The 12,470-nt window shown below is 42.1% G+C and overlaps 1 protein-coding gene across 1 annotated transcript in view; it reads right to left on the minus strand.

The window, feature by feature from the left end:
• Window positions 1-12,470, minus strand: part of LOC145401638 (leukocyte tyrosine kinase receptor-like) — a 161,747-nt gene that overhangs the window by 92,405 nt on the left and 56,872 nt on the right.

Consider the following 12,470-nt stretch of genomic DNA (forward strand, 5'->3'; position numbering starts at 1 on the left):
ACAAACGTATTCAGCCAAAATAAAAACTTCTCAACTGCTCACTCGTGCACACACACAAAGTTTTTCATCCGTAAAAAAAAAAAAGCAACCACGGATCAGCAACCCCACGAAATTCTTTATATATATAAAAAAAAAAAAAAAAAAGTCAGGCATATCTAGAAAGGTCACCAAAAAAAGATAACAAAGAAAAAGTGAAAAAAAAAAATGTCCTCCATATTTATAAAATGGCTAATTGCTATCAGCTGAGGTGAGGCTTTTGATCTAAGCTTATTATATACCAGCATAAGCTCTTGAAGATAGACTGATGGATAGATAAATGGATAGATGGATGGATAGACAGACAGATATATATACTGTATAGATAAGATAAAATTCGCAATGATAGACAGGTAGGTGGGTAGGTAGGTACGTGGGCAGATATAATTATATAGATACAGACGTTTTTATATTTTTACTCCACACACCGGACGATTTTTTCAGCTTGTCAAAATCGTCTGGAGGGGGGTTTGGACAGATACAATTCCGTCTTCGTATTTTCCTTCCGCAATCACCTGTCGATTATACTCACCTTATACTCACCTTCCAAGAAACATCAGGTATACTCTCTTGATCTTAACTTGGCCTAGATTTTTTTTTTTTTTTTTTTTTTTTACGTGGTTCGGTGACAGTAGGAAAATGTTACGACTCGACACCCTCTCCAAACAGCACTTCTTCGTGACTAGCATCCTACCCCAGTGGTCATCTGTTCCTATAACCCGGCATTTGAGATCGCGAGAGGACAGCTGTTTTTAGACCACACACACACAAACCACTCTGCAACTGAATAAAATCGTCTGAAGGCAGCATGACTATAATGAAGGGTGGGAGGGGGGGTTGCCTAATCGAGAAACGGCCTGTGGGGTTCAGTGATAAACCCCTTTTCTCACTGCCACGGGTGGACTGAATTCTTGCTGACGCCAGACGATTTTTTAGCAGTCCATGATTTTTTTTGCTGCTAGACGATTTTTAAGCAGCCAGACGATTTTTGCAGCTGGACGATTTTTTAGCAGCTAGACGATTTTTAACAGTAAGACGGTTATTAGAAGCTAGACTTTTTTTACAGCCAGACTATTTTTAGGAGCTAGACGATTCTTTAGCACCTAGACGATTTTTTCCTGCAGAGAGAAAGCCTATGGAGTAGTGGGGCAATATGTCATCTATTCGATCTTAAAAAGTTCTCTCTCCAAATTTCCTTCTCTCTTCCTCTAAACTTCTTTCCGAAAATTTCCTCCATCAAATGTATCTTCAAAATTCCGTCCCTTCCTTCAAAAATCTCTCCAAATTCCCTTCTCTTCCTCTAAATTTCCCTCCAAAATTCCGTCCCTTCCTTCAAATTTCCCTCCAAAATTCCGTCCCTTCCTTCAAATTTCCCTCCAAAATTCCGTCCCTTCCTTCAAATTTCTCTCCAAAATTCCGTCCCTTCCTTCAAATTTCTCTCCAAAATTCCGTCCCTTCCTTCAAATTTCTCTCCAAAATTCCATCTCTTCCCTTCAAATGCCTCTTAAAATTCCGTCCCTTCTTTCAAATTTCTCTCCAAATTCCGTCTCTTCCTTTAAAGTTTCCTCCAAAATTCCTTCTCATCCTTCAAATTTGTCAAAAATCCGTCCCATCCTTGGAAAAAAAAAAAAAAAAAAAAAAAAAAAAAAAAAGTCTCTTCCTTCACAAATTTTCTCCCTCATCAAAGAGCCTCTCCAACTTCCTTATTACTCTCGGGAAATAAAAATGGCGTAAAATTTTCCTCAGCAATCCACAGACCGCGAAGGAAAAATAGGATATTCTCTCTCCCTCTCTCTCACTCAGCTCCCCTCAGCCTCGCATTACCCCCCTTGGGACTCAATAAGGTCAATACCAACTTTCACACCCAAACCTTCTTTTACACACCCTATTCTTTTTCCCGTGTGTGTGTGTGTGTGTGTGTGTGTGTGTGTGTGTGTGTGTGTGTGTGTGTGTGTGTGTGTGTGTGTGTGTGCGTGCGTGCGTGCGTGCGTGTGTGTGTGTGTGTGTGTGTGTGTGTGTGTGTGTGTGTGTGTGTGTGTGTGTGTGTGTGTGTGTGTGTGTGTGTGTGTGTGTGTGTGTGTGTGTGTGTGTGTGTGTGTGTGTGTGTGTGTGTGTGTGTGTGTGTGTGTGCTGATAATCTTGAGGCGCACACAAGCCCTTATCACTCCCGGCCAACCCTTCTCTTTAGTTATTTTACGCTCATTTCTCTATTTAAATTAATCCTCTTTTTCGTCCTTCATTTTCCACCTAACTTTCCCTCCTGTTCCCTCTCAACTCATCCTACGCTCCTCTCCTGTCACTTTTTTTTTTCTCTAGTAGTTTCTATCTCTAATTTTCTCTCAGTTAGTTTTTTCTTCCTTTTACTGTTTTTACCTACACATGCTTTGCAGTTCCCTCTGAAGTATTTTCCTTTTCACAGTCAGCCTCTTCTACTCCTTCAAAATTTCAGCCACGCCTCTTCCTCTTACGCCCCTATGCACTCCGTCTACATCCTTATTCACTGTTTCTCTTGTACTGTTTTACCTCTTTAAGAACTCTTTCAACCTTATTTCGCCACAATCTATCGTCCATCAGCACTTTTACCTATACACTAATGATAAATATTTTCTGTCATAACTTCCCTCTTCATTCTACCTCAACATCCACTTCCTCTCTCTCTCTCTCTCTCTCTCTCTCTCTCTCTCTCTTTTGTTTATCTGTCTCATATTTCTTGCCGTCCTTCTCCTCCTCCTTCACATCTTTCCGCCATCTTAGCCCAAGGATCTCTCTCTCTCTTTCTCTCTCTCTCTCTCTCACATATTCACAAACACACGCTTAGGATGAACCTGCTCGTGCAACTTATAAGATTTTTTTTTTCTTAAGATCCGTACAAAAAACAGAAATCTTGCGACCTCTCCCTCAAGCGCCTCCGTTGCCATGACGACGTGTGCGTTGTATCCTTAGCCCGCATTCCCTAACACCTTTTCCTAAGCGACTTATTTTTCTTTCACCTCACAGCCCTATTCTGCTCTACATAAATCCTTCTATTATCGCATAAATAAATTACAAATGGGTGTTAACCAGCCGTATCCAAAAATAAATCGCGAAGGAATAGGTGTTCGGGGACATCCTTATCCGTAAACTTGAGCAATTTTAGCGAAACCGCACTACACCACAACATACTACCCTATCACACCACGCCTCACCACCACAATGTTATCCTCTCACACACTACACCACACAACACCACACATCACACCACACCATACCACACATCACACCACGTCACACCAAATCACACCAAGCCACACCACACCACACACCACACCGCACCACACCAAAGGAAAAAACCAAAGTCTTGAAGTTCCAGCATCTAACACTTTTGTATTTTTTTCCCCATTTAAAATAATTTTCACCTCGACTGGAAAAAAAAAATCGCGCTTTCAACATTTGCCGGGGCTGCCAGTCGAATTCCTACGTATTTTTCTCCTATTCAGACCTTTTTCAATTTCCGCAAATCCTCTTTCTCTGCTAATGTTTTCCCTGCTCCTTTCAACTAAGCTCAGGCATCCTCAGGCAATTTTTTCAATCCTTCAATCGTCTTAAAAGCTTCTTAATTGTTCATGAGGCTCTTAATGGAATTTTTAAGACTTGCACTTAGCTCATCTTACCTGGCTTGAGATTTGTATGAGGTAGATAGATTGGTAGACAGACTGACACTGGTAGATAGACTGGTGGATAAATAGATAGATCAATAGATAAACAGATGCTACACAGAAATAATTATAAACAAATGGATACATAGATAGATAAATAGATAGATGCAGATGTTAGATAATAGGTACACAGGCAGGTACGTCGACAGGCAATGTATACACACAGAAAGATAAATAAGAGAGAGAGAGAGAGAGAGAGAGAGAGAGAGAGAGAGAGAGATTTCCAAACCTACTATCTTTCACGTACCTACCTCCAAGATCGCTCTCTCTCTCTCTCTTACCCAAGCCATCCCTGTCAGATTATTCCTTGCTCTCTTCTCCCTCTAACTTGATTTCGACAGAGTTATTTCCTTACTGAGTCCACTTCAATCCTCTCTCTCTCCCTCTCTCCTGGGAATTCTATCATCTGAGAAAAGCCGTCTTGTTTTGATAATTTTCTTGTAGTTTCTCGACTACAATTGTGTTCTTTAAAAAATATCTTAAATGCATAATGATTTTGCCTGTTACTTCTGCATTTTCTATTCACCCGTCCATCCATCTACCTACCAGTCTATCTATCTGCCTATCAATCTATCCAGTTAACTATTTATCTCGTTACCTGTCTTTCTACCTAAACACACTTAAAAAGGATATTCTCTCTCTCTCTCTCTTGTCGGAACAGTCTGATGCACCCTTGTCAGGTGATATCCGAGTAAATGGGCGCTTTGCTTCCCTCCTCTTCCTCTTGGCTTTACTCTTTATTGCTCTCTCTCTCTCTCTCTCTCTCTCTCTCTCTCTCTCTCTCATTTCCAGGTTTGGTTACGTAGTCTGAAACTTGTGCAATTAGAGAGCAAGTGTTTCTCTTGATATTAAGGCCGGACCTCCTAGCCGTAAGGTCTGTGTGATCTGTGTATCCCTCTCTCTCTCTCTCTCTCTCTCTCTCTCTCTCTCAATCTATATCTATATATCTATCTGACTTTCTCACTTTCCTTCCACTACACTTGTTAATCTTCTGTCTTCATTGGGTCTCTCTCTCTCTCTCTCTCTCTTTGTCTCTCTCTCTGCTTCCTTGTTCTTCCCTTCCCTCTTCCCTCTTCCTCTCCCTCCAAGCTTTTATTCATTTCTTCCAATTCTCTCTTTTAACTCTTTCTCCTCTCCCTCTTCTCCCTAACTTTATCACATTTTATTTTATTTTTTTATGTTTTTGTTCATTTATTCATTCCATATTTTTCATAATTTTTTTTCATTTTTTTCATATTTTTTTTTACTATGTCTGTCTGTCTGTCTCTCTCTGTGATTCTGCCCGTCTGTCTACCCACTGTAAGAATATAGGTCTATCTATTTACCTATCCATCTCTATCTGCCTATCTACCTATCCACCTACCTACCTACCTCTCTATCTATCTACTGATCTATCCATCCATTCATCTATTTACCTGTCTACATTCAAGCAGGGACAGAAGTAAATCAAACGCTAGAAAGAGGAAGAAGAGAGAAAAACAGGAGAAAACTAAAGACAGAAGCAGGAAGTGAGGTAAAATGAGACAGAATTAGAGAAATGAAGATGAATGGGACAAGGGAAGAGGAGGTGCAGGGGAGGGAAAGAGGATGTACTGAAGGAAATGAGGATAAATGGGGCAAAGGGGAAAAGGGAAAAAAGAATGAGTGCGAGAAGAGACACTGACATGACATGGAAGGAAATAGAGAGAGAGAGAGAGAGAGAGAGAATGAAACATGAAGCAATGACAGACAAAACTGGAAATCCCCCCTAAAAAAAAAAAAGAGAGAGAGAAAAAAAAAGGAAAGAGAGAAAGGCAAAAGAGAGAAAGAGAGACGGGAGAAGAATCAATATGCGCCTGAAGGAAGGAGAGAGATGGATGAGACGGGGATGACAGGGATCAGGTAGACGGGTGTATGTGTGGGTGGGGAGAAGGGGAATATGTGCGTGGGGGTGCCGGATGAGTGGGGGGAGGTTGGATGAAAGGAGTAATGGAAACGGCTGGATGTTGGGGGAGGAGATGGATTTTCATATACGAAGTATGTGGATGGGTGGAGGTGCGGGTGGGTGATGGATGAGAGGGGGGTGATAAATACAGGGAGGACATGGATGCTGGGTTGAGAGTGGACGTTTGGTTGTGTGGATGGATGCTGGATGAGACAAGGGGAAGCTGGATATAAACAGTAGGGGATGGATTTTTGGACAGTGTATGCTTTAGGTGTGGAAGATACGGTGTGGATGGGAAAATGGATGAAAAAACGGCAAGGAAGAGACGTGGATGATGTGGACGTAAAAATATATAGAGTTTACGTAGACAGAACGAATGGACGCAAGGGGAGGACACAGATGTTTCAAGATAAATTATATGTGGATGAGAAAGTGGATGTCTAAAGCTTATTTCTCACAGCTCACTGGCGGAGGAAAAAAAAATGCTACGGCTCTACATCCTTTCCATAGCACTTCTTCATGACTAGCACCATATTCTAGCGGTAAGCGAGTGCTACAACCCAGCATTCAAGACGTAAAGAGGGCAATATTTGGTTAAATTAATCACAGAGAGGAAGAGTGAAGTGGGAAGCAGGGTTATAAATCCCATAAAGTCTGCGGTTACAACTTGCCACATTTCACTAACTCCTCACACTCCACGGTTGTCTGAAGTTGGAGAGGAGAAAAAAAAAAAATGAAAAGAAAAAAGAAAGAAAACAGTACAAGAACTCTGAACGAAGAAACAGAACAGCAAGAACCGTGCCTTAGTATACGTGTAAAAAGAGGAGAGTGGGAACTAAATATGAGAGGAGGAACGAGGCCAGAGAATGAGGTGAAGGCGTGAAATGGAGACTGATTGATTTTTTTTCTTTTTACAGTGATCATTAGTGGGGCGGCAGTGAGAGAAGGAAACTGACAGAGGAGGAGAAATTGGGGAGGGTGTGAGGGAGGGTGAAAGGAAAAGGATATGGAAAGAGGAAACTGATGGTGGAGAAGCGGAAGGAGATGAATATGGGTGAGAACGACAAGAAAAAAATTAAGGAAAAAAATCATGATACGTAAGAAATATTACAGGTATGAACGGGAAAGGAAATAAAGTGAAAGAGAGAAAAAATATACATAGACGAAAATTGCGAGAGATAACGGGGAGAAAAGCGTTAAAAAAATGGATGAAAACTGTATGGAAGATAAAAGAGTATGATGAGGAAAGAAGGAGAGGAAAAAGAAAAGTAGTAAGAAAAAGAAGAAGCGAAAAAGTGTGAGCAACAGGAAAGAGGAAGGGAAGGGAAGAGGAAGGAGAGACACTAAGAGGCAAGAGGCACTACCAAGAGGAAATGAGAGAGGGAAGGAAAAGAAGAAAATAATGAGAAGAGGAAATGAACACGAAGCTACATCTTATGGTGAGGGGAGAGGGAAGGAAGAAGGAAGGAGGTGAAGAAGGAAGGAGAATGAAGGGAGGAAGGGGCAGAGAAGAATGACGGAAAGAAGGGTTCAAAGGTAGGTAGGTAGGTAGGCAGGTAATGGGTGGTGGAAGGAAGAAAGGAAGGGAGGGAGGCAGGGAGGCAGAGAAGGGTGAATGAAAGGAAGGGAGGGAGGGAGGAAGAGAGGGAGAGCAGGAGGGGAGGGGAAGATGGGAGGAGGAAGAGAAGGTGGGGAGAGAGAGGATGCAGGAAGAAAAAAGACAATGAAAGAAGGAATGAAGGAAGGGAAGGAGAAGAGGAAATGAAGGAGAGCGGTAGGAAAAGGAGGGAAGGAAAGTGAAGAGCTGGAAGAGGGACAAGAGGGAATGAAGGAGGGAGAAGAGGATGGAAGGAAGGAAGGAAGAAACGATGAAGCTGAGGAAGGAATTAAGGAAGACCTAAGACTGGAAAGGAAGAAGGATCAAGTCTATGGTTATATATTGCGAATGGGGCAAAGAGAAAAATGAGAGAGAGAATGAAAAAGGGAGAAGAAAGTAGAAAGAAACGGCCTACAGAAAGACAAAGTAAAAAAAAAAACGGAAGAAGAAAAAAAGGGTAAAAAAAAAAAGAAAATGTGATGAGGAAGAAATGTGAAAGAAAAAAAAAACAGAATCAAGGGTTAAAAGAGAAGAGGAAGAGAGGAGGGAGATGAGAACCAGGAAGTAGAAATGGAGAGAGAGAGAGAGAGAGAGAGAGGCTCTTTAATATATCCCAGTATAGCTGGTACGCAGGCAATTATGTTAAGCATGGAAGCAGATTCTCTCTCTCTCTCTCTCCCTCTCTCCAAATTAGTTTCCTCTCTCTAATTTATATCTTCTATTTCTTCTCTTCCGAGTCTCTTTACTGTAAACATTCGCTGACTGCTTCTCTCTCTCGCTCTCTCTCTCCCTCTCTCTCTCTCAAATGGAGGAAGAAGGAAAATAACACAAAAAAGTAGAAAATTCAAAACGATCGAAGGACGGACAAAACAAAAAGAAAATACAGAAAAATAAAGTAAAAAGTGTCAAAAATACGGAGGAAAAAGACATAATATACAAGAATTAATCCCAATAAAACCTAGTATCTCCAGACGATTTTATTCAGCTTTCTAGTTTATTTATTTATTTATATATTTATTCATTTATTTTTTAACTGTAGTGGTTGGATATTGCCTTCATTAACCCTCCCTCTCTCCCCCTTTTTCTTTGCTTCGTGAAATAAAATAATGAGAATATATTATACATTACGTCATCGTGGTGAGATGGTTACGAGGCAGCGAGGAAAGAAATGGAAAATACGATGGAAAAAAACACCAACGAAAAAAAATCGAAAAATACAGAAGGAAGGAAATGACTAAAACAAGGACGCAATAAAAAATTAAACAATCTGGGCATTAGGACACGAAAATGGCAACGTAATAAGTAAAAAAAAATATTTAAAAAATGAGAAAATACACACGTCCACTGCAGAAGGAATAATTAAAGAGAAAAATAATGAAAATGAGAGCGAATCAAGGACTGTAAAGAAGGACAAGCGACAGAAACACGTGTCTGTCTGGAGAGAAAAGAGTGATGACGATTTGTGATTGGCATTTTGTTTCGTCTAAGCCAGAGTTTCTGTGAGTTGAGGTACTGTAGGAGGCAGCCTGATGCTTGTTTATCCTTGGAGTTTATTTTTTTTTATGTAAGGAAGAAGGAACCAAAGGCCAGTAACCCGTAAACTTGTTCAATCAAAGAAACAACAAAAACAAGATAAGAGAGAGCCAAAGTCAAGATCTGTTCATTTCGAGAGCTGTGAAGGGTATTGCTAACTCTAACACAGGACAATATTGGTACTAAAAAGGGGGGAGGGGGGTAAATGGCGTTGAAGAGAAAGTCAAAAAGAGGAGGAGAGAGCACTGAGTCGTGTGGAACTCCTGTGAATAATACTCCCAATCTGTGGCTTTGGTCTTGGTTGAAAAATAAGGCTTGTTTGCCAGAAAGGGAGGTGGCTATCCATTTCTTGTCATTATCTTCCCTTCTCTATGTTTAAGACAATGCTCGTAAGTGTATAAGTATGGTACTGTGTAGATACCTTAGTTTATGTCTACTTCTGCTGGTGTGGTTCTTACTAGGGATGTGTCTTGTCGAGGAATATTTTACACGAGTTTGTCGGCCCTGAAAAGTACGAGTATGTAGTGGTATTGTGTTTGGGTCGAAATCCTTGGTGGGAATCAGTTAATGGGATGCGAAGGGTTACAGTACAAGAGGTTAAAGAACGGATGCATTCAAAAAAGGGGGAGGGGAGAAATTAAAAATGTAGCCCCCTCCACCCACTCACCCCAAAAAAAGAATAACCAAGAAAATGACCTGGGAGAAGGGGTAAAGGAATGAAATAAAACGAAAATCGAGGAAAAGCTGCAAAATTCCGAAAGGGAGACAATAATGATGCAACTTTCCGGGGCCAAGTTTCCTTCTGGGTGTAACAAGACTATTATGTCGGGAAAAAACTTGCTCTCTCTCTCTCTGTATATCTATCTACCTGTTTAATCTTGCTATCTTACTCCTGTCTTCCTTGAGTCTATCACTTCTCAATGTCTCTCACTTTTTCTCCCCTTCCCTTACAATTCTCTTCTCTTTTCCTTTTTGCTCACTGTCGTCCAAACTATCTCTTTCTCTCCCTTCATCGTAATTTTGCCTCTCTCTCTCTCTCTCTCTCTCTCTCTCTCTCCTCCATCCCGTCCCCCAAGGCCAGACCTAATTTATTAATTCAGTTAGACTCCAGATTAGGACGGACGAATCCGACTGAATCCACTCCACCCGCTCCATGTGGATAGTGTGGGGCGGATGGGGGATAGGAGGGTCAGGAGGGAAGGTTGGATGGATGGATAGATGGGTGGGTGATGGATGGATAAATGGTGGATGAGAGGGCGGATGTAAGGACGCTAGACGGAAATGGATGAAGGGACGGACGGTGGGATAAGAGAGGACAGGAGGGAGGGACGGACGGATGGAAGGAAGGAAGGATAGCCAAGTCACTGAGGAACGATGGATGAGAAGAGTGAAGGGTGGATGGATGGATGGATGGATGAGTGATTGCGAAATGAACTGCCATTCCTTACGCAACCACCTCCCACCATCGTCCGTTTTCGCTCAATATCCTACCATCCTCTACCATTCCTTACCCCTACCATTAGACCAGACCAACCTCCACCATTCCCCACCATACCATCTCCCACCATCCCCATCCCCAACGCTACCATCAGAACTAGGTACCATCTTACCATCCCCTACCATTCCCCACCATCCCCCATTCTACCATCTCCATCCCCAACGCTGCCATCAGAACCAGGTACCATCCTACCATCCCCTACCATTCCCCACCATCCCCCATTCTACCATCTCCATCCCCAACGCTGCCATCAGAACCAGGTACCATCCTACCATCCCCTACCATTCCCCACCATCCCCCATTCTACCATCTCCATCCCCAACGCTACCATCAGAACCAGGTACCATCCTACCATCCCCTACCATTCCCAGCCTCCCATGCCCGGCGGTACCATGCTGCCATTACCATCGCTCAAAAGCTGGCATTGATCTGAACGAGAGAGTGACCTAGGAGGGCAAGGCAACTTTAAGTGATGGGGGGGGAGGTAAGGTCAGGTCACAGCATGGATTTAAACGTACTCTCTCTCTCATACATACAAACACATGCCCAAACATTCTCACGCTCATTCCCTCAATTTTTCTTTGTCCCTTTCACACCCACACCCACACATACACACACACACACACACAGGCAAATAAATAAATACACCCACATAAATCTCTCTCTCTCTCTCTCTCTCTCTCTCCCTGTCAAACACCCACCCACACCCAGTCAGGCAAGGAAGAAATACTGCACATACACCATCAAATCAAACTCATTTCCCATACTCTCTCTCTCTCTCTCTCTCTCTCTCTCTGTCAAACACCCACCCACGCCTAGTCAGGCAAGAAAGAAATACTACGTATACACCATCAAAGCAAACTCATTTCCCATACTCTCTCTCTCTCTCTCCCTGTCAAACACCCACCCACACCCAGTCAGGCAAGGAAGAAATACTACATATACACCATCAAAGCAAACTCATTTCCCATACTCTCTCTCTCTCCCTCTCTCTCTCTCTGCAAAGAATAAATACATACATCACGCCAGCCAACTCATTAGCCCCAGCCCAAATATTAGTTCCTCGGGTCATCTTCCTTAATTACTCCACTAATCACTCCATCAGAGTTCATTACCGCCTTCACTAACGACCATTAATTCTATATCCCATTCTTGGCACATCCAGACGATTTTTTTGGGGGGTTTAGGGGACTTGGGAGGGTTAGATACAGAAAAAAAATCATTTCTATATTCCTTTTATCGTAACTTGGCTCACAGTTTTGTCCTGTTGCTGTCAGTTTCACAAAGCTCACTGAAAGGAGAAAAGGCTACAGTTTCATCTCTTTTGCATAGCACTTTTTCATGACTAGCATCATAATTTAGTGCTATTCTCACTGGCAGAAGACAACACTATAACTGTACCTCTTTTGCACAGCACTTCTTCATGACCAGCATCATAATTTAGTGCTCTCCTCTTGTTACAAATTCAAGATGGAGAGATGACAATTTTAGGCCAAGTCAGAGTAAAATGGGAACAGAGACTTGTAAGATGAGAGAAACCGTCTTAAGATAGCAAGAAGATTAAGAAAAACAGATACGTCTTGAAAGGGTTAAGGACTTCACTAAGATGGCTTCCTCTATGCTTCATTATTGCTACTTCATGTCGTTGGTTTCGTTTCGTTACTGCCAGACGATTTTTTCAGCTGAGGGGTTAGAAAATCACTGACCACTCCACCACAAAAGACCCTTCTCAAGACGATTTTACCTGCATGGAGGTAGCGAGGATTAAATACCAAGAAAGGCGTCATCGTACTGAAAGGGTGAACTCCAAACTCCCCAACCTCAGCCTCGAAGCGTAACCCCTTCACCCCGTCGACGTGTTTTTATGCTCCATCCTTGCTATCCCCAGACGGTTTTCTATCTCAGCTTAGAGTCAATGATATGTAACCCCCCATCCTGCTCCGAAAGTCCCTCCAATACTGAATAAAATCGTCTGGTGGTGGCAAGAATCAAAACAAAAACACATCATTGCAAACAAATAAAGAACGTTAATATCCCTACTGCGTCACTCCACTATACTCAGTTTTTTTTTATGGAGGCGAAGATGCACTTGACAGATTGGTGATTACTGGCTGAATGCAACATTACTTCATAATCTAGCATTATTAACTGACAACAAATATCTGAGGGGGAAATTTGGGTTAGTAA

The sequence above is a fragment of the Coenobita brevimanus genome, chromosome 6 (assembly GCF_032717465.1).
Source record: "Coenobita brevimanus isolate Jiangsu-jjx chromosome 6, ASM3271746v2, whole genome shotgun sequence".
In the NCBI taxonomy this organism is placed as follows: Eukaryota; Metazoa; Arthropoda; class Malacostraca; order Decapoda; family Coenobitidae; genus Coenobita; species Coenobita brevimanus.